Source organism: Leptonychotes weddellii, chromosome 6 (assembly GCF_054177405.1).
Source record: "Leptonychotes weddellii isolate Sample4059 chromosome 6, ASM5417740v2, whole genome shotgun sequence".
NCBI classification, from domain to species: Eukaryota; Metazoa; Chordata; class Mammalia; order Carnivora; family Phocidae; genus Leptonychotes; species Leptonychotes weddellii.
The window spans coordinates 97,202,480-97,227,388 of record NC_138374.1 but is presented as its reverse complement, the minus strand read 5'-3'; the positions used below and the strand labels follow the sequence as shown (position 1 = coordinate 97,227,388).

Genomic DNA, 24,909 nt, shown 5'->3' with positions numbered 1-24,909 from the left:
CTTAACTGTTTTTTTGTCCTTAATTTTTTATATGCTTGTTTCCCCCTAGAGACTACAAATCTATTCAAAGCAGAGACCATTCTTAATTACTTTTTTACCCTTACAGACTAGGATAGTCCTTCTCAAATATTAAACACTTTATAACTCTTGGTTGATTAGAAGTTTGGAAGTGTAGCAAGTATGTGAGTTACAGGGTGCCTGGGTGGTTCAGTTGGTTAAGCGTCAACTCTTGATTTCAGCTCAGGTCATGATATCAGGGTTGTGAGATAGAGCCGAGTCAGGCTCCACACTGGGCATGGAGCCTGCTTAAGATTCCCTCTCTCTCTGTCCCTCTGCCCCTTCCTCCTGTGTGTGTGCACTCTCTCTCTCTCTCAAAAAAAAATATGAGTTACAGAATCTATTCACTTGTGTTTGGATCCACTGAATTGCTAAAAAGAAGTAGCTCGTGAAGATGATTGGTTTGGGAAACAGCTTTTGGGTAACATTTAAGAGAAAACTTTTTTGGGAAATAGTATATTTTTTAAGTAGAGAGGTGAAAATGAGAGGGCCAAGACATTTCCAGCCCCTCTTCTCTAAAAGCACCCCAAATAAGGAAAATAAGAAAGAAAAGCATACATTTACAGGAATTACAGGTCTAAGATAGCATGGAAGGAAAAGTCTGGAAGATGAAAACGAGATTGTTGGAAAGTCTGGACAAGGAATAGAAAGGACTTCCAGCTTCCTGTGCTCACCTGTCACAGTCAGATGACTACATATCTCCCATTCCCTCAGGAGAAGTTTGTTGTCTGGAGAAACTGAGCCAGACAGGTTTAAGACTTGGGGCCCCGGAAGAAGAAGAGTGGAATGCCAACCTGAAAACAGGGGAGTGTTGAACATCTGCACGTGGAATGGTGAGCTTCAACCCCTTTCCCCCCAGGGTAAAGCTCCAGAATGCCAGTCAGGCTCATTTTTCCTTAGAAAGGCTGAGGATCCTTCACTGAAGAACCTAGACTTCCCCAGAGAAAACATCTTCAGATACAGATATTTGGGGCCTTTGATACACAATTGATTGAGTCCCCTATGATTCTCTCACACTCTGCACCTCTCTAAGCCCCACTCATGCCCACAGAGCTTCCAGCAAGGTGAAGCTAGGGAAAGCCCCGAGTGGAAAACCTGAGGAAGCACTTCCTCTAATCATAATGAGCACAGTCCTGACATTGCATGTGTGCAGTTCTGAGTCCATGTGTGCCCCCTTACATTTTGTGTCCCAGGCATTTTGCTTGCCTTACTAACTCCTGGCTCTGGCTTCCAGTCGCTTTATAATGCCCCAATATTATATACGCAGGGACAACCAAGGATTGCCAGATATTTAAAGGAAGCTTTTAATATCCAAGAGAGACCCCACGACAAACAAAGGGAAAAAAACCCTCAGGAAATGGAGCTAATGCAAGGAGAATGAAAAAGCTTCACAGGAACTATAATTTTAACATCCTTGGAGAGAGAAGAAATGTTGCATCTATTTAAAAGAAAAAGAGAGTGGTACAATGAAAAAAGAACAATGAAGAGAATATAAACATGATCTTGGAAAGCAAAATAAAAATTGCTGGAAAAGCTGGAAGATAAAATTGAAGCCTATCCTGAAAAGGAGAACAAAAAGACAGAAAGAAAAAAAAAGGAACCATAGGGAAGAAATGATAAGAAAATCAGAGTCAACCCAGCATATTTGATATCTGATTAATAAGGATTCCAAATAAGGAAAGGAAATGATCAAAAGTATAAGAAAATGTAGATGCCCAGGGTTTATCACTGGAGAGTTCTGATTCACAAGGTCAGTAGGTTGAATTAATGGATTAACTTTATATCTTCACTGCAGCATCTTTAAAGCACACAGTATGAAACACAGACAAAGCAGGATTCCAGAACCGATGAACCGATATTTGATTTGAAATGTAGAGATTGGTTGTGGGAAGAGGGTGTAAGGATGGGGATAGCTATGTTTTAAACTTATTTTGAAAGTGGAAAACAGCTACACATCAGTGTTCAGTGATTACAGGAAGTGGAGACAATGCAGCTGCTAAATGAGTCCCTTAAATATTGACATGACTGATTCTAGTGTGGCTTGTTTAGTAGGAAGTGGGAGAGAAAGCAAAAATAGACCAAAGCAAACATTTGCTCAAGATAAATGAAGAGGAATACATCCTCTCCGTGCTCCTCCTCCCCTATGAAAACATGGCCATAAGCTCCTGACAAGTTTTTTGCCTCACGTTTCCATTGTGATGGCCGTGGTTGTGACTTAGCACATTCTAACGAGTTTTATTTGTGCTTATCTGTCTGACTAAATGCTAGAAAAATATTTTATGCTTACATTGTCACAGCTCTTCAGGGATGAAGGTTAGTGCTCTCCTTCATCGGAGACTGGAAAGCAGTATTCAGCTGTAGAGTCTCAAGATTATTTTCAAAACGCAGTCGCAAGCGAGGGGTTCCATTCTAAAGGTTATGGAACTCTATAGAGGTTACCACAAAGTTTGTGGGAGAAATTGAGGCAGCCATTTAAGTAATTAAAAAAGATGTCATTTTCCTGAGGTTTTAGATAATTGAGTCAAAAGTCAGTCAAGTCTGAGGTAGTTGGATGGCTGCTTACTTCTCTACTGTGCCTTTTATGTGTAATGTGGGCAGCTGGGGAGTTTAAAATCTCCGTGGAGAAATCTCAAAGCAGGAACGGAGAGCACATGAAAGAAGTTTCTTTTGTCTCCCTTTTAACAAGTGAGGAAAATGTGCCGTAACAACGAATTCACTCAAGCTACATGGAATGTTAGGTAAAAGATTTTTCTCTGTCAAGTAACATAATTCATGATATCCCATCTCTACTGACTGAGAAACTATTTGTAGAGACACGTTAGGTAGAATTGTTGCAAGCACATTGAGAAAGGTCTACTCTTATTGTATTTGTCTATTTGTCACTGTGCTGAATAGATGTATTTAGAATTAGATTGGGTTTTTCTTAAAAATCAAAATTATAGGCATTCACTGAGTGAAATGATAAAAATTCATATTCTTTATTTGACTTTCTATTTCATTTTTATTTAGACTACACTTTCCTTTAGGATTATGTACTTAAAATGAACAATGTATTGATGCTGTTGTTAATATTTCTATCAAAGCACACAGTGGTAAGCAGAAATATTCTGTAACAAATACATTCAGTAATAAATTCTGAGAATATATTGGAAGTACTGTCCTAATATGAAATCATGAAACTTAAGCAAACTTTCAAGCCGGCAAGAGCTGCAAATAAAACAAAATATTACAGTCGACCCTTGAACAGGGGGGTTAAGGGTGCACAGTCGACTCCATGCAGTCAAAAATCCATGTATATCTTGCCTATAAATCCCCAAAACTTAACTACTAATAGCCTATTGTTGACCAGAAGCCTTACCCATTACAGAAGCAGTTGGTTAACACATATTTTGTATGTTGTATGTATTATATACTACATTCTTAAAATAAAGTAAGCTAGAGGATAGAAAATGTTATTAAAATCTTAAGGAAGAGAAAATACATTTAAAGTATTGTACTGTATTTCTCAAAATAAATCCGCATGTAAATGGACCTGCGCAGTTCGAACAGGTGCTGTTCAGGGTTAACTATAATTACCCATGTCATAAAGTCCAACTCTGGGTCATCTGGAAACTTCCCGTAGGTTTATTCAGCCACATCTTACCATAGCTATTCAAATGTGAAAGAATTTGCTATGCTTTTCCAAAGATTCTCCTCGTGTTTATTAACAATGACAGATGTGTGAGTCAAGCCTGGACTAATAATATGCCAATTACAGAAGGAGACCAGTGTACTTTAATGCTTATTTTATTTTTTTAGAGCCTATTTAAAATTTTTTAAAATGTGTGGTGAATACTGATTAACTTTGGCAAATCATAAGCTGCCATCCCTTTCTAAATATATTTAATATGATACTCTTAGGCAATAAACTGGAGCAAAGCAAAAAGGAATAATTCTTTTGGATAACCAGAGACGTGTGTGTGTGTGTGTGTGTGTGGGTGGGTGTGTGTATTTACTGGATCTTTTTGGAAATCATCAAAGATAGGATAACCTTTCTCCCTAAACCTTACTTTCTTTCTCTAGGATATCTGGCACAAAAAGTAAGATAAAAAGTAAAATAAACGATTTTTTATTCTGTGTAAATTTTAAGAATTGTGCTTTTTTAAAAGGGTCTGTGTTCTTCCTACCATTGCTGTACTTCCTTGCCTTTTCCTCCTGCTTTGCTATTGGCCAAAATTGCAATGAAAAAAAAAAACCCATCTCAATGAAAAATACCATCTCATGTATTGGAGGCCACGTGGCAACAGCAAAGAGGGACTGGGGTTTATTAACATATTAACAAATATTCCATCACTATATAGTTAGGCACTTAAGAAACATTGTCTGATTTAATCTTCAAAACCAACCTGTAAAGTGACAATTGATTCCTCCGTTTTACAAATGAGAAAACTGAGACTTGAAGAGTTTACATAAATTTCCCCAAGATACATAGCAAGTGAGCAGCAGAATTGTCACGGGGAACCCAGACTGCATGATTCCAAAGTCCATGTTCTTTCTATTTTATCACCCAGACCTCGCGATCGTGAGGAAACCCGGTGGATGGGAGCAGTGCGGCGCAAGGAACTGTTCCTGACCATCTGCGGTGACAGAGAGTTTGCACCAGAGCATACTTCTGCACACGACTTTCTTTATTGTGAAGCTCTTGCCTTGAAAACAACTGTCAACTGCACTCAAAATAGCGTGCAGGTAATTGATTTCTTTTCTGGAACAAGCCCCTTATCACAGCTCATTACAAATAGTTTGAGGAGCGGCAGGGGTCCTCGGACCACACTTTGAGTAACACTGGACTTAAAGAAAAGACAGTAACTGCAGTGAACTAGTGGGGTCACCATCCAACGAACGGTTCTGAGCGTCTTTGGAACTAGAATCAGTTCGATTGTATCCCCTGCCCCTGCCTAATTTGTAGCATCGTTATCCATTGCAGAAATCAAAGTGCCTACTCTAAGGAAGCTCAGTATTTCCCACATAAGGCGAGAGGAATGGTTCTGAAATATAGACAGAATCCTGGCTTAAATCCTGGCACTTTCTGGAGCTCTGGTATGAAAGAAAAAGCAGGGTTTATGTTAGAGTCGTGAGAGCTTTGGTAATTAGGATGGGCTGCGGAAGGAGTGCCATAATGAGGTTAATAGCATAGTCCTGAAACCTAGACCATGTTGGTTTGAATGTTGAAAGGCTCTACCTTAAGGGCTGTGTGAATAATGTGAAGAGCTTAGCACGGCCTGGCAGAGGCGCTCAATAGACAGCACCTCTATTATTAGGATCAGCTTTACAAGGAAGCGGATCCATATGTGAAGGCGTTGGATGTTAACTGGTAGAGCATCTATTCACAGTACATGAAATGCCATCTTAAATTACAATTTCTTCACATCTTATAGCCTTTACAATCTTCCCGAAGCCAATTTTAAAATGCAAATACTCCGGATATCTTATCTTCGGTTAGTATAAATAGAGGTCAGTTTCATTTCCTACTGTGTCATTTGCAAGTTTTCAAAGTAACCACTTCATTCCTAATTATAAAAGAAGTGTCTACATTTCTGAAAAAGACCCATCTGAGCATCTGAGCTCAGCTCATTAAGAATTAGCTTATGTCACAGTGTTTCCCAAATTATGTTTTACTTTATCACAGTGTCTGACATATGCTCTGTTTAAAAAAAGAAAAGAAATCATATCAAATAAAGTTGGGATATACACATCCCAAGATTCATGAAGCACATCAACATATTAAAGACCTGAAACAATCTTACGGAAAAGAAACCTTTGTTTACCCTTGAATTTCCCAAACCAATTTGATCAGAGAACACTTTTGGTAGGCAGCACCTATTCACAGCGTTGATTTAAGACCACCCGCTGCCATAAGAGATTATTTTAAAAACTTAATAGTTAATTCTGTTGGGACGGTACCTAGATTAAGCACTTGGAACAAGGGGATATGAAGAGAGGTTCTTAAAAGGGGAGGCACGGAGATGATAGTGAACTCTGTCCTGCATGGAAAGAACAGAGAAGAGAGACTCGTGACCTTCTGCCCTTCTCCAATTTATTCACATACTAGCCACTGACCTGTGTTTGCCGCTACATCACTTAACCTGGCTAGACCTCAGTTTTTTCCCTCTATCAAATGGGGGGCTAATGCAAGGTACTATTTAGGGTCTCATCTAGATCAGCTATCCTGGTCTTCAGTTTAATTTTGTTTTGGAAAAGAATGCATGCAAGATATTTTTTACATTGGTAGAAGTAGTGGTGGTATAAATTTGTTTTACCTGTTTAGAGGTTTTAATTTTCTTTCAAGGATTCTAGGCTGTCCCAAAGGTCAATAAAAATGTTTGATATAAAGCATTTTAGTAATTTTTTGTAGTTTGAAGATTGTTACTTGTTATAGCTCAAAGTCTCTATCTAGATATGACTTATTTAAATAAACATTGAATTAATATTAAGGTTTTTTTTTTAAATAATGGGAGTTATTTTAGTGGCTAGATCAACTCATGATTTCATTGCCTCGTCTTTTATGTCTACTCAGCTTACTGACAAATTGAATGAATCTTTAAACAATGGGAGAACTAGAAGATGCCTCATGCTCAGTGGCTAACTGGAATAACTCCATAAGCCAGCAATTGTATTTCACTAATGTGTTCACTGTTGACTCAGGTTATCATGGTCTTAGGGTGGGATTAATATATTTTCACAAAACAAGGCCTGCATGTCAGGTGGTCAACTTTTGTTATGAGATGAGCTGGAGAGGATTCAGAAGCTTTATGGACTTAATAGCCATAAAGTGAGTTGGCTGACAAAGGAAGACAATAAAAAGAGAGATCTAGAGGGCATTACTAGCCTCTGAATAATAGGTATGCGTATCCCTGGATTTTTAGAAGTAGCAGGTGGTCATGAGTCACTGTTTTTAAACTTGCTCACTTTTTTGTTACATAAGGGAGGTATTTTGGCAAAATACATGGTTATATTGCAAAATAATTATTCATCCATTATAGCAATTCCAATGATATTGCTTTCTTTGGACATAAAGTATATATCAATATTGCTTGTAGCTAAATTTAATACTGATACTACAACAATTATCTTTGCTCTCAACAACTTGGGTTTTTCCCTCCTTTTAATTCCTGGGGGAGAAAAACACTTCCTGTCAAATCAAAGTGGTTTTTTTTTATTATTATTATTCTTATGACAGCGTGATTATATAGAACACGAAGTCTCTTCTTTTACCAAGTAGGAAATACTTTGAACTTGTTGGATAATGACATGTCAGTGGTTATTTCTGATGAACTTCTCAAGAATACTAAATAGAATTAAAATTCTTTACTAATTTTCATTTAATATATTCATTCTTTAGAACTGCAGTCAGCCTGGAGAAATAAAGTCTTCACTCAAATATTTATCTTTCATCTTTGTAATTTAATTGATGTATATCTGTTATCTTCAGATCTCTAAGGGGATGACCATACCTGACCTTGGACAAAGGATATTGGGATTCAATACCTTGATGGTGGAGTTTAGAGAAGGTGGTGGTTATTATTCAGGGCTAACAGCTGTAGAGCTCACAGAGAATTCATTTCCCTATGATTTTCTTTCTTTTTTTTTTTTTTTTAAAGATTTTATTTATTTATTTGAGGGAGAGAATGAGAGAGACAGAGCATGAGAGGGGGGAGGGTCAGAGGGAGAAGCAGACTCCCTGCAGAGCAGGGAGCCCGATGCGGGACTCGATCCTGGGACTCCAGGATCATGACCTGAGCTGAAGGCAGTCGCTTAACCAACTGAGCTACCCAGGCGCCCTTCCCTATGATTTTCTAAGAAGTACTGCTCATTTTAGTAAAATTGTCATTTTCCCAATTATACCTCTTTTCTTGTTAGGTGTTAAATTGTATTTGGACTTTTATGGCTAAATAAGACAAGGATTTCAAGTGGCAAGGAGGTAAGTGATGAACATACTTTTTTAGTTAAATGAAAATAAAGGAGTTTGAAGAAATACGTAAAGGTTTCCAGCAACTTTAGGAAGGCTCATTTTTAATATCCTCAAAACTTGAGGAATTGAATATTACTAGACACAGTCTAGGTCACGAAGTAGGGCTTTCTAACATTTGGCCATTTGGACATGTCCGTTTTATCACGAAATCCTTTCTGTAAGGGTTTCAGGCAACAGGATTAAAATCCTTGGAGCCTAACAGAACTGAAAAGGGGTAAGAGAACTTCAAACCACTGGCCAAGGAAAATCAAACTAGCTAAGATGAAATAAGGTCTGAGGAGGCTCTAAGGTTTAAGACACAAAGGAAATCTCCATCTTTTAAAAAAATTCCAAAGACTTGCTTTTATGCTAAGCTTTTGAGTTAAGAATAAAGTCCAAATGCAATGCAAAAACTGGAAAAAAAGGAACTCGTTTGGAAATGTTTAAGGAGATACGTGGAGACATAGACTTCAATCTTCACAGTAGTTTGGAATTTTAATACGAAACATGTATTCCTAAATGTGCAGTTTGGGAAGGGAGAATGTACAGTGGATTAGAATTTGCTGTAGCACAGCCTTGGACTTTGAGGAATAGAAGACCTCTATTGTGCTGTTTCTCCATCCATGAGTTTTGCCACTGTGTACAAATCACGTCACATGAGTGGCCCTGGCGTCCCTCATCTGCAAAGTGACAGGACTATAGCGATTATTTCATTGATCTTTCAGGCCATTTCACCCCATTATTTAAAAACTTCATGATTTTTTATGGCCAGTTTTGTTTTAGACACTATTTTTCTGATTATAGCTCATTTGAGATATAATATTTTTGTACTTAAATTATGGTATCCTTTCAGTCGTCTGAAGAAATACATAAAGGTTTCCAGCAACTTTAGGAAGGCTCATTTTTAATATCCTCAAAACTTGAGGAATTGAATATTACTAGACACAGTCTAGGTCACGAAGTAGGGCTTTCCTACATTTAGCCATTTGGACATGTCCGTTTTATCACGAAATCCTTTCTGTAAGGGTTTCAGGCAACAGGATTAAATCCTTGGAGCCTAACAGAACTGAAAAGGGGTAAGAGAACTTCAAACCACCGGCCATCAACCCTGAGAAACACCTTACACTTCCCAGAAATCCTCACGAACTGTTTCATAGATACGGGCCTTGATCTCATCATCATTCCAGGAAAAAACAAACGAAACGTGCGTGTCTGAAATAAGTTTGTGACTTCACCACGACTCCTGAGATCGTGCTTACGTTAGGGAAGCTCGAGTGCGAAAGACAATGAGGATTTCCTTTTATTTGGCAGGACAAATCAGTTTATAGAGTAAATCCATTGATGAGGAAGCGAAAACAAGCCTCCTTGACCCTGACTGAACTTCCTCCTGCTATTCCCCCCCAGGGGTGAGGAGAATCGAGCTGACAGATTCCCAGCAACACAGCCAAGGACGCGGAGAAGGCAGCTCCGGGAGCCCAGGGGCCCAGGGGCAGCAGCTGCGGGAAGGTCCACGTGCGCGCGCACGCCCACACTTTGCAGGCAACCGGTGGGAAGACAGTACGTGCCGCAAAGCATCAGTGGCCTTGCTCTCCCTGTAGGCTTCTTCCTCTATTACATAACGTCCTAACTCAGCTTCACCAAGAACCCAGATGGCATTTCTTTAGTTGTGAACTGTAAGCCACTTGGGTGCTTTCTCTAGGGGTAAAACGAAATGGGGGTTCGTGAATTTTTTTGCCATGCCCCCCCCCCCCGCCCCATCCAGACCAAAGGATTACATAGCCAAAGGAAAATCACCAATAGTGATTGTTTGTGCATCAAGTCTTTTGCTATCACTTCCCCTTAAAAGTATCCGACTCGATGGCTCAGCTTCATCCCCTTTCTGTTCTTTGGTTTCTTAAGATTCAAAAAGCTCTTTATGTTCAGGGAGAGTCAGGAGGAACAGGAGGGAAAAATAAGGTAGTGGAAAGAAGAAAAGGAACTAGATTATCTATAAACTGGGCAACCGGAGCGGAAGTTGACAAGAATGAATGGGTTAAGAAAGTACTCTTCAGGGCACCTGGGTGGCTCAGTCGTTAAGCGTCTGCCTTCCGCTCAGGTCATGATCCCAGGGTCCTAGGATCGAGCCCCGCGTCGGGCTCCCCGCTCTGCGGGAAGCCTGCTTCTCCCTCTCCCTCCCCCCCTGCTTGTGTTCCCTCTCTCGCTGTCTCTCTGTCTGTCAAATAAATAAATAAAATCTTTTTTTTTTTTTAAAAAGAAAGTACTCTTCATGGATCAGACTAATCAAATCAGTTTTAAAAGCAGGAGAGTTCTATTAAGTTACTCCCCAAATATTTATTGCCTGCTGCATGCTTGCTACATACAGCCTGAAGGGGAACTTGAATCTAAGACCCCTTCCCTCATTTCTGAACAGGTTCAACACTTCACCTTCCCTCCCCTTGGGTTCAGCCACCACAAGGAACCCGCACCCCATAGGCTGCTACCTCTGCTGGTCTCCCCAGGCTGCTGTCCTCAGCTTCCCTGGCTCTTCTTATTACTGCACAGGTTCTTTGCTTCTGACCCTGGTTTGGGTCCCATTCTTGTCTTCTACCATTTCCTTAAACTTGATGACTAGATTAGCAACCCCTGAAATACGTTCTCCTTAAAACCTTGTTTCTCCCTTCTGTCACATTCTCTCACTTGTAAAGGATCTGCTCCACCGTCAATGTGAAAGCACTCTGGTCACTATGGACCTTGTGTCTCCCCTCCATTCATATGTTGAAGCCCTAACTGTCAAGGGGTTGGTAGTTAGAGATGGGAGCTTTGGAGATAAATGGGTTTAGATGAGATCATGAGGGTGGGGCCCTCATGATGGAATTAGTGCCCATATAGAAAGAGATACCAGAGAACTTGCTCTGGCTCTCTCCCCCTGCACACACTGAAGAGAGGCCCTGTGGAGGTACAGTGAAAAGATGCACATCTGCAACCCAAGGAGGGAGCGCTGGCCAGACACCACCCTGCTGGCACTTTGATCTTGGACTTCGGGTCTCCAGGACTGGAAGAAATAAATGCCTGCTCTTTAAGCCACCCAGTCTATGGGATTTTGTTATGGCAGCTTGGGCTGACTAAGACACGGGCACAGCCCTTGGCCCATGTTAGGCCTTAATACATATTTATTGAATAAACGAATAAGAACTCGGGAGTCTCTGTGGCTCCTTCCACCCTCTTTTTGGGTCCTGAGCCATAGATTCAGTTACCCTCTACTCTCACCCCACAGCAACCAGCTCACCTACAGACTCTTTCATATCCTTCAGCTTTGGAATCCCAGCTGAACCAAAGCCCTCATTTCCACTTACCTGGGAGAGGAGCTCAGACCACTGCCCTCCCAATAGCTTAGCATTCATTTGGTGCATAAATGGAACATTCCAGATTGCCTTGACTTGGTTCTGTTAAACAGCTTAATATTCCCATGGACCATAACTCTCTCAGGTAAATGACCCACCCACGTTTGTGGCAATCTTTCTGGACCCTCTTCCTTTTACTAACTTGCTCTCATTTCTATTCTCTCCTCCATTTCCTACATCTTAGCTTTGTCTTCTAGGTACCATTTTAACCTGATCCCTTGATTGGAGGGCTGGTTTCTGATCTCTGATTCCTGATTTATGGCTCCCTCTTGTGGATATTGGTTTGCCCCATCAGTCCTACCTAGCCTGAACTGGCTCTGATCCACCTCTTTCTTTCTTTCTTTCTTTCTTTCTTTCTTTCTTTCTTTCTTTCTTTCTTTCTTTCTTTCTTTCTTTCTTTCTTTCTTTCAGATTTTATTTGAGAGAGAGAGCACAAGCTGGGGAGAGAGGCAGAGGGAGAGGGAGAAGCAGGGATCCTGACTCAGGGCTTGATCCCAGAACCCTTAACTGACTGAGCCACCCAGGCGCCCCTACCTAATCCATCCCATTCTTAAGGGAGGATAGGTTCAAATCATGAAAATATAAGAATATACTGTACTAGAAATTTGATTGAAGTATATATGAGTTGTTAGGAAGTTCTAAGTCAGCTTGGCAGAGTCAGGTGTGGCTCAGGTGTGAGGGAAAGTGGGAATTTCTCAGGCAGACAAGAGAAAATTTAGATAATAGACAAAATGCACTTTGGTAATCAGGTAGATGAGGCTAGGAGAAAGGGAGAATCCAAAATAGAGTTCAAGGCAGGTTTCTGGTGTCGGCAACTGGGTGCTGTCCCTCATACTAGAAAACATTGAAAGTCAGGAATAGGTAGGCACTTCTCTTGATTTAATAAAATATTTCTTTGTAGGTGAAACTTACTACTATAAGTTAATATACATAAATATTTTAAACACACTTGAATATTTAAAAATATTATTTGTTTTTAAATATTTATTTAAAAATTATTTATATTCAGATAATTGGTCAAAATATATTCAGATAATTGGCTATTATTAAAGGAGTTTCTCTAAAATCTTTTATCAAGATATAATATTTGACTTTAGTATGTTCTTAGAATGGTAACTATATGTATGTGTATTCTTCTCTAACATGGACTTTTAATATATGACCCTGCTTCCTTAGTCCAAACTTATGAGATTCATTCACTTGCTCATTCAGCTAAAATGTGGTCAGCTTCTTTGAGGTGCATGCCCTGTGGGATCCTATGATGGTGTACACCATGATAAGTTGGCTTAGTACAGGTGTGTCAGAGAATTTGCAACAGTGATCCTGGCTTCTGTTTTGTAACACTCTGTGCACTATTAGTAGCTTTTGCAAAGTATATTTTATCTCAGAATTGATGGAATTAATTGTATTAAGAAAATCTCTGGGGGCGCCTAGTGGCTCAGTCGGTTAAGCGACTGACTCTTGATTTGGGCTCAGGTCATGATCTCAGGGTTGTGAAACTGAGCCCCCCACCCTGGCTCCACGCTTAGCATGGAGCCTGCTTAAGATTCTCTCTCTTCCTCTCCCTCTGCTCCTCCCTCCCCTCCCCTCTCACACTCTCTCTCTAAAAAAAATAAAACAAAATAAAAAATTTTTAAAATTTTTAAACAATTAAAAAAAAGCTGTCAGACTATGCCATCATTGAGCAAGATGATCACAGGTTTTGAAATGTTGACACACCTCAAGCACTTAACAAAGTTAAGTACAAAGATATGGTAAAAGAGTAAAGTGGATTAGTTAAATGTATATTCTTTCAAAGTACTCTATTTGATGTGAATTTTTCTTGGCAGGTGATGTAGTTTTACTCAACTTGAGGCAAGTAATCTCCCTAGAAGAGAGGAATATCTCAAAGCTAGAGTGCATTATCCATCTCACCTTATCACAACACTGATTTTAGTATTTGTGCTTAATTTGGAATTGGGAGAGGTTGGGAATCAGTGACTCTTAACCTTCCCTACTTACTGAAATCTGTAGGACTTAGCAAGTTTCATATTATTAGTAGAATAAATAATTTACATATATATTTTATCTTTTAATTTTTTAGAAAGAAAATAAGTCTCAGAGGAAAAAGTGAAGTTGTTTTTATTTTCAGCTTAGCTTTTATTGAAGAGGGCTAGCACCCATTTTAAATGACAAAGAATCTTACGTTGCTCATGAAAACAGTACAGAAAACAAGCCGAGATGCTAGATCCTGTTACAGGGATGCTAACTTTGTTGCTTGTTTGCTTGCTTCAACTAGATCCTGAAGGGACCAACAATGAGAAAACAACTCACTGTGTGTGTGTGCACATGTGTGCCTGGGCACAGCTGCCTCCCCCGAAGTCTTTCATGGATACTCCGAAGAAAAAAAGACAGTTGTTAACAGGGAGTATTTGGTCCCCAGCCGCAGTATCTTTCACACATTGGGGGGACTCAAAAAATATGTGTTGAGTGAATGGAATCACATCTGCCAGATCATTTTCCGTAGTACAGAAGACAGCTACCAAGTTTCTGTTCCCTTGAAACCAATGTCACCTTCATTAAAATCTGATTATTATAGCCTTTGGCTTTTCATTTGCAGAGATGATGCCCAGTGTCTATTTTTCTGCTGGGCATTATAGCTGGAGCTAATGAAAGAGAATGATTAGAAAGACACAGTCAGTCCCTGTCCTCAACTGGCTGACTGTCCCATGGGAATGATACACGAGGTGACAGTCATGAAATGGTGTAATGATAAGGGGACCCAAGTGACTAGGAGAGCAAAGGGGCCCTTGGCTTTCAGGAAATAGAGCTGGGATTGGAGCCCCAGGGAAGGCTTGTAGGGGGGCAGGAAGCCCAATGGTTCTTTACTTTTTTTTCTTCCTTTTTAAAAACTTTGTGAGATGGAAAATTTCAAACATATACCAAAGTAGAGAGATGATTTAACAACTATTTACAAGTGGCAATTTTGTTTCATCCGTACTCTCCTCACTGCCCCCAAGCCCTCAATGGACTATTTTGAAACCAATTCCAGACCTCATATTATTGTATCCATAAATATTTTGGTATGTATCTCCAAGAGACAAAGATTCTTGTTTTTATTTAAAAAGTCGTAACTACAATCCTAGTGTCTCACCTAAAAATCAATAATAATTTCTTAATATTTTCAAATATCCACTCAGATTCAAATTTCATCTGTCTCAAGATTTTTTTTCGAGATTCAGAAAGGTCCACACACTACATCTCATTAATTTTGGAGTATATTTTGAATGGCATGAAGAGTCACCCAAGGGAATGTGCAACCCAAGTAGGTAGCAGCTTTTTGTGTGTTTTGTTCACTGCTTTGTTATTGTTCTTGTAGTTGTTGTTCACCATTTTGGTCACTCAGTGCCTAGAACAGTACTTAACACATAGTAGGTGCTCAACAAATACTTGTTGTATGGGTGGATGAATGGGGTAGGAATGCATTTCAAGCTCAGGGAGCAGAAGCGAGTGTGAAAGTCTGAAGACCTATGAGATCACAATGTGTGTGTGCATGTGTTCACACCACCAAGTGATTCTCTGACACCAGCTGGGTGTCCTACAATTCAACTCAATTCTGACACTATCTACCCAGAGATAGCATCAGCTCCCACAATTTAAGGACTCAGCCTCAAAGACTGCCTAGCATCAGCTCCCACAATTTAAGGACTCAGCCTCAAAGACTGCCTCAACACTTTAGCCAGTCACAAAGTCAGATTGTTCCCTGTGCTTCTGACCAACTGGCTAAAGATCAGATGCTCCCATAACCCCCTCCTAGGGTTTGATTCATTTGCTAAAGTGGCTCCCAGAACTCAGAGAAACATTCTACTTACTAGATCACCAGTTTATCATAAAAGGATACAACTCAGGAACAGCCAGTTGGAAGAGATGCATAGGGCAAGGGATGTGGGAAGGTACGCAGAGCTCCTCTTCTCTCTAAGCAAGCAACTCTCCCCACATTTCCAAATGCTCACCAGCCCAGAAGCTCTCTGAAGCCTGTCCTTTTGGAATTTTATGGAGGCTTCATTTCATAGGCACAACTGATTAAATCATTGGCCATTGGTGATTGACTCAACTTTCAGCTCCTCTCCGCTCCCCAAAGGTGGAATTGAAAATTCCAACCCTCTATCCCCAGGCAGCCAGCCCACCTCCAAACTTAGGTTAATAAAAGTCATCTTATTAACATAACAAAAGACCTCTTTACCTCTGTCAACACTTAGGAAACTTAAATGGTTTTAGGAGCTTTGTGCCAGCAACAAGAGAAAGACCAAATATGTATTTCTTATTATAAGGCACAATATTACAGCAGTGCATTTTGGGAACAATCCATTTTATATGTGGCTGGAGCATAGATTTTGGGTGATGGAAGGAGATGTGACTGAACCAAGGTAGGGGTCAGATCATGCAGTGCTAAGCAGAGTGATTAGAACTCTTTCTGAGGACCTTCAGGAGTGAAGTACCCTCATCTTGGAAAGGTTGACTACTAGTTATACCTGAGGGATTAACAGAACCCTTACAGATGGTGTCACACTCAAAACAATATCGACCAGGCAGGGGCGCGTGGGTGGCTCAGTTGTTAAGCGTCTGCCTTCGGCTCAGGTCATATTCCCAGGGTCCTGGGATAGAGCCCCACATTGGGCTCCCCGCTCCGCGGGAAGCCTGCTTCTCCCTCTCCCACTCCCCCTGCTTGTGTTCCTGCTCTCGCTCTCTCTCTCTGTCAAATAAATAAATAAAATCTTAAAACAAACAAACAAACAATATTGACCAGGCAGTGAAAGTTAATTAAAGAGAAACTACATATTGATTGCAATGTCCCCCAAAAAGTTCTGGGAGAGATCTCATCCTTAGCATAGTGAACCTCTTCAAATTTTCTCTCCTAGGTCTCTCTCCTGCTAAAATCTGTGCCATGAACTCAGTTCGCACAGGCTCTCTTGAATCCTTCACCTTGTATCCTTCCCTCATCTGTTTTGTTTTCCTGTCTTCTGATATAGATCCAGATGGGCTTCGGGCTTTGCCAGTTTCCCTGAGCCTAGCAGGCCAGACAGAAGTCTCCTCAGCTCTCTGGGAGGCAGTTTTATAGTAACATCTTATCTCTGTCACTCTCATGTGACACAAACTTCTCTAGATCCTGCAGCACCTGTTTGAGTGACGGTGAGATTCTGACTAATGCTTTTTTTCCCAAGAGTGCAAATCCTAATTATTACACTTGAAATCAGGTCTCTTTCCTTTTCCACCAGAACGCAGCTCAGCCACATACTTGAAAATTCCATCACCAGTGCCTTGATGATGCGTGCAGTTGATTGGAATGTCACTGCTCCAGTCTCAGAATTTCGCCTGGGTGCCTCCACAGGAGGTGAGCGGCACCCTGGGGCTCTTCTGGAACACAGGGGGGAGACGCTAGGCAGGAGGGGAGCTAGGCTGGGGAGATGTTAAGGAGAAAGCCGAGAGAAGACTCCCAGGAAGCTGGCTCCTGGCAGAATTCAGATTTTAGAAATGCATAAAAGTGTATCTACACAGGATTATACTTGATTTCTGGGGGCGGGATTGTTTTAGATGAAATTTAGAGTAGTTAGTGGTAAGATGGTGTTACATGTTTTGGGCCAGTCACTTTATATTTGTGTACTTTATAACCTACTAATTTGTATTATTGTATCGAAACCTTGATACGTATTTTAGAATTTTATTTAAGCACCATGGGCTTCTTATAAGAAATCTTTGTAGACCAATGATAAGGGTTGTTTTTTTTTTTTTCCTTTTCTAAGCAGCCGCCACCATACTATCTTTGCTTTTGTTAGATTTCTTTTAAAACCCTATTTAGAAACATGCTTATTTTGAAAAACCTTTGGGAAAACTTGCATACTAAAAAATTCTTAATATCACTGTGAAAGACACCAAAAATATCCTCTGATGAATGGCTCTAAGGAGGGTTTCCTTAGATTTTAGAATTAGCATAAACTTGAATTGCTTCAGTGTGATATATTACAAAAACAATCTTTTTGCAACCCAGTTGAAAGTTAAAGGATCATTCTCAAAGGAATGTTAAAGGAAACAGATTGGTAAAGTACTAAATTTGGAGTTTAAAAAACTTGTACATTGCAATAAAATCAATAAACGCATGAGTTTCACTGCTTGCCTTCCACTATCAGTAAGTCCTTTTAACACTTTAAAAAGATATCCGTATTCAAACTATTAGCAATTACTTCTTAAATTTATGTTAATCAATGACACAGTTCGGAAAGAAAGAATAAGAGGAGAAACAGACCAGTCATAAGCCTCGCGGACGTGCCCAGCAATTCTGACGATAAAGTAGAAATTCAAGTGAATTGGTATACTATTAGACCACATGACTGATTTCAGCTGTCCCTTTGCTTCTCCCCCAGGTTCACAGATGACGAAAAGTAGCTTGAGCATGGTTGGCAGCAGAATGGACACTAGAACATCACCTCTACCATCTCTCAGAGCTGTGTTTTCTTTTTTAGATTACGACTCTACGTGCTTCTCTTTGCTTTGGAAAGAGTTACTCCAAATATATACTGATTTGTGAGTTTTCAAAGGATCAGATCTGGAAGGAAGTTGCAGGACATATAAAGAAACTCAGATTGTATCCTAAAGGTGATGGGGGATTATTGATGACCTTGGTATTGTAGAAAGGCTCTCTCTCCCAAACCTTACTATTCTTTGTTTGGGTCCTTTATGTCATCTCTCAATCTCTACATCTCCTCATTTCAATATTATCTCATGGTATAAATGATAGAATTGCTAATTGTATCATGTGGAAGTTGGTTCAGAGGTTCCTACATTTAGATTTTAGACATACTTGTAGCATATGTGTATACTTATGGCTTTGAAGTCCTTCCACTAAAAAGGAAATAAATCGCAGAATGGTATATGGCTTCTGGCAAGAATACCATTTCAACTGTGTTTTTTCAGCAACGCTCTTTTTTCCTGAGTCTGGTATGAATTATGATTTCTAACATGGATTTATTTTTATAGAAAGCTCAATTTATCTTAGAAACTACTGTTAACAGCAGTGAAAGCTAAGGCCAAATATTGATGCACACTGTTTTAATGGCAAGCACTCTATTTTCCCAACTTTCAGTACAGTTCTGTAGCATCCATTGAATACTCTAATGTTGTCACTGAAGATGATGAGAAGATGGTGAAGTGTGGTTTAACGGAACTGGACTTTCTTGAGGTAATCAAAAGGGTTGACACAGACCTTGTAAGTTAACAGTAGGTATATCAACCTTCTTCCATTGTTTTTTTTTTAATTTAAATTCAATTAACCAACTTATAGTACATCATTAGTTTCAGATGTAGTGTTCAATAATTTATCAGTTTCGTGTAAGTCTCAGTTCTCATCACATCATGTGCCCTCCTTAATGCCCATCACCCTGTTACCCCATCCCCCAACTCACTTTCCCTCCAGCAGCCCTCAGTTTGTTTCCTATAGTGAAGTCTTCCATTGTTTTTTCACTCTGGATTGTGTTTGAATCAGCAAGGCCTAGGAAAAGGTAATCTTATTTATTAATCCTCAACCACTCATTTTCATTGATTAAATAATAAAAGTCTGAAACTCCTAGAGCTACCTGTAATAAGGCAAGCACTGTGCTGAGCATTTTATGTACACTCTCTTCAATAATATGGAAATATATATACTCTATTCAATGTATAGGACAAAGGAAGGATTCTATGGCAAATATTGAACACCTGCATTCAACATGACCTCCGCACAAAAATGGATGGGAATGGAGAAGTAGTGATTTCCTGAGCTGTGATGGACAGGAAGTCTATGTTCACAGACACAGCTCTCTGCCTTTACGGGGTTCCTTTCCAATCAGGAAGGGTACAATAAGAAAATATGTGCTGGAATTCATCCTCATTCCTGGTTGATACTCTCTAGAGGGAGGGTATTGTGTAAAAGCAACTGAAAATGGTAGCCTCCTTTCTGTAACAGCCTGCCATAGCTCCTCATTTATAAGGTTGGCCCCAGCAAACTTGAGAAAGGAGACAAGTTTGTTTTAGTGTCCCGTCCTCTCTTTCTGCCCTCTGCTTCAACACTCCTTCCTCTTCTGTCATCTCCTAAGGCCTACTAAGGAAGGCCTTCAGCCCTATTTTTCCAGAAGCTCATTTTCAGTTCGTGTGTATCTAATCCTTACTGGTGGCTTAACCAGAAAGCAAATTAAATTTTTCCTCTGGGAGGCACTGATTCCAAGGGGTTCCTGAAAAATTATAAACCTTTACCACACAAAAGAGGAAATGCAAATGGTGACTTCAAGCACCGAGGTGATGGGTATTGGGCAATCTATCCAATAACTCTGAAATAAAACGAAGTGTCACTCATTAAGTGACACTGGTCACTGGTCATGTGACAGTGTGAATTAGAACCACATGGAAGTCCTGTCAGAGTATTGAGGGGACTTTGAATGAGCATGTGGTCCCTCTGGAGGCTTGTAGACACATCGATACCTGGACTCCCTGGAGAAATGGCTTTTTTTTTTTTCTTCTTTGCACAAATTTCCACAAAAGAATGTTACAAAGAATAACTAACTATTCCATCACCACAAAGTCCAATCTACCATCATTTCTCTCTCATGTGGGCTGTCCCGGTAGTGCCCCAAACCACACTGACTCTTTCCACTACCACCCCTTTGCCACTGAGTCCCCCTTCCTCAGCCCCATGACCCCACATCTGGTAACCTATTTAACACCCTGAACCCCAAGTGATCTGCAAATGTTAATTAGATTATGCCAGTTCCGTGATTAAAACCGTTTTGGGGGCTTCCCACTGTTCCTAGGATGAAGACCTACTTGCCTGGCCTGCAAGGCACCTCACGGTCCTGGCGTAGCCTTAGCTCTCCCCTCCAGCCTCTCTGGTCTCCTTTCATACTTTCACATGTACCATCATGCTCCTGTTACTTTACGACTTCGCACAGGCTCTGCGAGCTCCTGCAGGCTCTCATCTGTGCTGCCCCAAACCCATCATCACTGTATGGTTTAGACCATATTTTTGGTCCATTGCACCAATCACATCACTGTTTCTCTTTTTTATGTATTTGTGTGCTGATTTGATTAACATTTAGACTATAACCTCTATGAGGTGAGCACCTGGGTGTCTCTTACTCATAAGTATATTCCCCACATCACAGAGAGACCACAGTAAGTTCACAATGAATATAGACCTAATAAATGCATGAACCATTCCTTTTTATCTAACTTTGGGTTGAGCCCACTTTTAGTCATTGAAAGCAGTGGGGAGCTTCTGGCTCTCCCTTTGCTTTTGGATATAATATACTATCACTTTGATCGAAGTGCACAGATGCCTCATTGACATGGAAACTGGGCAGTATAAATTAATTTTAATGTCACTAGATTAGTTCATTAACATATGTTGTTAATTTTCTTCAATTTCTTCAGTTTGTTAATTATCCCCTTATGCTCAGACTCTGATTTGGTAACTGGAGCGTTAACTCCACTACATAGGAGTTTAGAGCCCCTAGAATTTTCCATATTAGAAAAAAGAATCTCTTCCTTCCTTCCTTCCTTCCTCCCTCCTTCCCTCCCTTCCTCCCTTTCTCCCTCCCTTCCTCCTTCCTTTCCTTCTTTCTTTTTCTTTCCTTCTTTCTCTCTCTCTCTCTTTCTTTCTTTCTTTTCTTTCTTCTTTCTTTCTTTCTTTCTTTCTTTCTTTCTTTCTTTCTTTCTTTCTTTCTTTCTGTATAACAGCAGAGTAGAGAAATATATCAGCAAGAGACAGAATAAAGAAATAAATGTTAGAATGAGTTTAAGATGGCAATAAAGAAATAGGAATTAGTGATAGTTTTCAAGAAAGCACCAGGAATCCTATGAGAGATTTTTATTTTAAAGGAACAAGATTGTTCTTTAAACTGTACCAATTTCTTTTTATTGAATCTGAATCCAATACAAACCCATATTGTATCCTGACCAAAGTTTCTCCTGTGCTTAGATCTCAGAGATTATTGCCTGCATCTGAATGTGTGTTTGTTTATTTACTAAGATTATCTGTAATTTTTTAAATAAAAATAACCATTTATAGAATACCATGTACCAGACACCTTACATCCAGTATCTCATTTGGTTCTCAGATACAGGTTATGATTATTTTCTCCATTTTACAGATAAGGAAAGTATGGTTCAGAGAGTTAGGTAATTTGCCAGGACTCACAGCTTTGGACAAGTCCAGATTCAAATCACAAGTACGGCTGATTCTAAACCATGTGCTCCTGTCTCACTTCCTCTTTAAAATGAAACCCCAACATTTGCTAAGGTTTAAGGATTTCCCCCATTTTCACAGGTAAAATCATTTAAAGCAGTGGGTCTCCAAGTGTGATCCTCAGGTCAGCAGAATCAGCATTACCAGGTAATGTGTTACAATCACAAATTCTCTGACTCTACCCCAGACTTAGTGAATCAGAAACCGTGGTCTGGGTGGGATGGACCCAGTAATTTGCATTTTAACCAGCCCTCCATGCCGTTAGGCTGCACACAAAGTTTGAGAACCACTGCCTGGAGGAATTGAGAATTAAGCAAGCTTTATTGCCATCTAAGCTGGTAACTGATCATCTAGCTCACACATCATACTGGCTTTCCAGATGCCACTCCTAGAGAATGTTTCTCGCTCTTTTTCAAGATCCCCAGCAAAGCAATCAGTGCATGGTGACCTGAAAGTCTTCCATGGACTTTGTTTTGGTTTGACATGGTGCCACATAAGCTTACACTGACTGGTTAAGTAAACAGGCAATATTTGAACAAAATTTAACCTGGATGTTGTGGTGGATTGCAAAAGGTCACTGTATGTTTTGGTTCACGTTTGTATGTGTGTCTACTTCTTTCGTCCACAACAGGAAGCGGAAGTTCTAAACTACCACGAAGCCGGCTCTTGGTATTTCCGGCCTTGCTGAGACCAGAAAGTAGCGGAAGAGACAAATCTTTCTTGTTAGAGTTCCAATTTGATTTCCAAATCAAGGTGCACAGGATCAAAGGTCTCTTGAGTACAGATCAGCGTCCCAAACTTTGATGCTTATCTAAATAAACAGCTTGGAACTCTGCTCTACTAGTTGTAACATAGGCAGGTGACGGAGATAAAGAGATAAATCAGCTGCTAAGGAATGAGGGGAAATTCCCACCTAAGAGCTGAAAGCAACAATATTTGAGCATGTGATGGTCTTCCTTTTTAATTTTCTAAGGTATGGTGATCAACACCTTTAGTAAATTGAAGATTGAAGTTCTTAGAACTTTTTTTTTTTTAAAGATTTTATTTATTTGACAGAGACCCAGCGAAGAGAGGGAACACAAGCAGGGGGAGTGGGAGAGGGAGAAGCAGGCTTCCTGCCGAGCAGGGAGCCCGATATGGGGCTCGATCCCAAGACCCTGGGATCATGACCTGAGCCGAAGGCAGACGCTTAACGACTGAGCCACCCAGGTGCCCCGAAGTTCTTAGAACTTGAGTAAACTAGGAGGAAAAACAATTTCCACAAATGGATTTTTTCATTACGACAAAAAATAGCAGAGGAACTTTAAGAAGTTACCCTGACAAGAATTTTGGCTGCAGTTGAACTAGTTAATATACTTCTGTTATATGATCTCTAAAATAAGTTAAAACATATGGAAGTATTAGAAACAGAGAGAAAAGATCATACCATGTTTTCTATTTATTATTTAGCTTAAATTTTTCTCTTTCAACTGTTTTTTGTTTCTATAGGGAAAAATAATTATATTCACACTACAAGAAATCAAGGAAATTTAGATTATTTTTAAAACAGTGAAACTTCTAGATGAGTGAACCTGGAAGATAATCTGTGAGTCAAACAAGTGCATTTGGTGCATCATTGGGCAAACTGATAAAACCCATTCATCTTAAAAGGAGATGAGGAATTTCTCCTATCACCAAGGATTCACTTGGTAAGTTAGTCCCACCACTGTGTACAAATGAAATGAAACTAGAGGAGTGTTTTATTTTATTTTATTTTATTTTTTAGAAGATTTTATTTATTTATTTGAGAGAGAGAGCATGAGAGGGGAGAGGGTCAGAGGGAGAAGCAGACTCCCCCCTGAGCAGGTAGCCCAATGACGGACTCAATCCGGGGACTCCAGGACCAACTGAGCCACCCAGGCGCCCCTAGAGGAGTATTTTAATCATATTCATGGTTTAGAATCTTCAGAACCACCAGTCTGGTACTTCTGTCTGTTGAGTTTTAAAGGGAATTAGTTTTCAGTACCAGCCTTCCAATATCTGGGCTAAAATAATCACATTCACACTTGTTAAAATGTACTCACAATCAAGTGATAAAACAGTAGCGTTCTCCCTACTTTATACCTAAAGCTTGACATTTCTAATCAATGTCTCCACTTTGCTGCGTGCACGAGTGATACTGTGTTGCTTAGAGCTTCCTGAAATACTTGTGCACCATATACATTTCTAATCTATATAAAAGAACACTGATACACAAACGATGTCTTTTCCTTTAGCTTAAAATAATAAGTAAATTTCTGCACAATCTGAGAACACAGACACTTCTAATCTTGGATGAGAAGCTCTGGATTCTAAATTGAGCCCTGTTATGAAACTACTCTTTGCGTTAGATCTCCACCTTGTGGTTAGATATTTAAAATGTAGATCCCTTTGGATTTTATGATCCTGGTTTATAGATTCTTTTAAAAAGGAAGTCAGGATGGACATTTTCTGAAAATACCTTAGTTGAGATGATGTCTGAAAATAACTGAGACTTACAGTTGGGTATTTAAAACTGTATCATTCAGATTTAGCTTATTTCCGGATGATTTTCCCTACTGAGGCACTTGTTTGCCATTATTTGTTAAGAAATTAGTTTTGGGCTTCTTAAGGATTGAAGAGACTTTCAGGGACCATCTGTTAAGTTAGTTCTGGTATTGAAGGAATCACTAAGGGGAACCTCATTAGTGTATCTTCCCACGCCTTCTGTAAACTCCAGTGGGTGGTTAGAGATTACAACCCCAGAAGACCGGACAGAAACACAAGAAATACTCTAACACATGGTTTAACTTGGTTCAAGAAAACAGACAGTTGACAACTAGAACATCCTGTGATTTCATTTTCTAAGTTGCCTCCTCACAACATGGAAAAGCTGTATGGCATCTGCTGGGTGTATGGCAGCTCTCTATGCAGCTTATAGACCATGTCAGTCCAGCACAAAGTCCTGCTAGGGCTAAGCCTGATGTGCTGGGACCAGGACTAGAGCTCTTCGGATTTACATAAGGTGTGATTTACAGAATTTAGTTAACAAAATACAATTTATTTTATTATACTGACTTGTTTACATGTTATCATTTTTTTTCAAAGCTATCATATTCTCTTTTATTATGTTATGTTAGTCACCATGCAAAACATCATTAGTTTTTGATGTGGTGATCCACGATCCATTGTTTTCGTATAACACCCAGTGCTCCATGCAGTACGTGCCCTCCTTAATA

The 24,909-nt window shown here is 39.8% G+C and overlaps 1 long non-coding RNA gene across 1 annotated transcript in view; it reads left to right on the top strand.

The window, feature by feature from the left end:
* Positions 1–24,909, top strand: part of LOC115940131 (uncharacterized) — a 152,751-nt gene that overhangs the window by 106,952 nt on the left and 20,890 nt on the right. Inside the window, exons 5-13 of the long non-coding RNA XR_014146449.1 lie at positions 4,608–4,782; positions 9,449–9,601; positions 13,703–14,728; positions 16,680–16,795; positions 17,922–18,054; positions 18,542–18,637; positions 21,755–21,820; positions 22,305–22,646; positions 23,162–23,361. This is a non-coding gene — a long non-coding RNA (uncharacterized LOC115940131). The remainder of the gene's footprint in view (positions 1–4,607; positions 4,783–9,448; positions 9,602–13,702; positions 14,729–16,679; positions 16,796–17,921; positions 18,055–18,541; positions 18,638–21,754; positions 21,821–22,304; positions 22,647–23,161; positions 23,362–24,909) is intronic.